The sequence below is a fragment of the Toxorhynchites rutilus genome, chromosome 3 (assembly GCF_029784135.1).
Source record: "Toxorhynchites rutilus septentrionalis strain SRP chromosome 3, ASM2978413v1, whole genome shotgun sequence".
In the NCBI taxonomy this organism is placed as follows: Eukaryota; Metazoa; Arthropoda; class Insecta; order Diptera; family Culicidae; genus Toxorhynchites; species Toxorhynchites rutilus.
In genome coordinates, this window is record NC_073746.1 from 160,597,945 (window position 1) to 160,598,814 (window position 870).

Genomic DNA, 870 nt, shown 5'->3' on the forward strand with positions numbered 1-870 from the left:
TTATCTTTAATCTAAAGAGTTTATTGTTTTGTTATCACTCGATATCCCCATCTTGTTCGGCTTAACCTTCCTGTTTAGCGATTGCGTTTGCCACTCGTCTCAGGATTCACAGTTGGAAAATTTCTTCCCATCCAGCTTGGGACATGTTGGGTCATAATTTGGACCCCGAACTCTATGTTTACAAAATGTCCGACTAAATATGTCGCATTACAGGTCCGTCCAATTAGCTAAATGTCGAAGTAAATGTAAATTACTGTACTTTCAATCTGTAAGCATTTTAAGAATTGGAGAAAATTGAATAATCGGGAAAGTCCCCAACCATCAATAAGCTCAGAACAACTGCCAAATTCTCATACTTATCATATCCTGGCAAACGAATTATTAAAAAATCAATTTGTGTTTTATTATTATGTTGGATATTGTTTTAGAAAGCATTGAACTGTATTCCGTAAACTCTTTTTTGGAAGGTTTAATGGCCCTGAAAAGCGCCGTGTTTTATGGAATGGTTCCAATTTAGAAAACTTAGTACTCGTGGTTTTGAAAAAAACCATTTCGAACGCCCTCGATGCCTCCTTGTTCTGGATTTGCCACCAAAGCAGTTTGTATAAAGAACAAACAAACCAATCAAAAATGGACACATAGTGCATTTGGACAATGCTTGATATTTCACAATTATTTAATTATTTATCTCAAGAAAAATTAAATGTTATTCGTTATGATAGATGCGTAGACATATATCCTATCAATTGATGCAAAAACCTTTGTGATCTATTGAGAAACGCTCGAGTTATAAGCGTTCCAAATCTTGCATTTTTTCCTACTTGTTCAGTGCCTAGATTTTCAATTTACCCCCTATATCTTCCGGTTAGA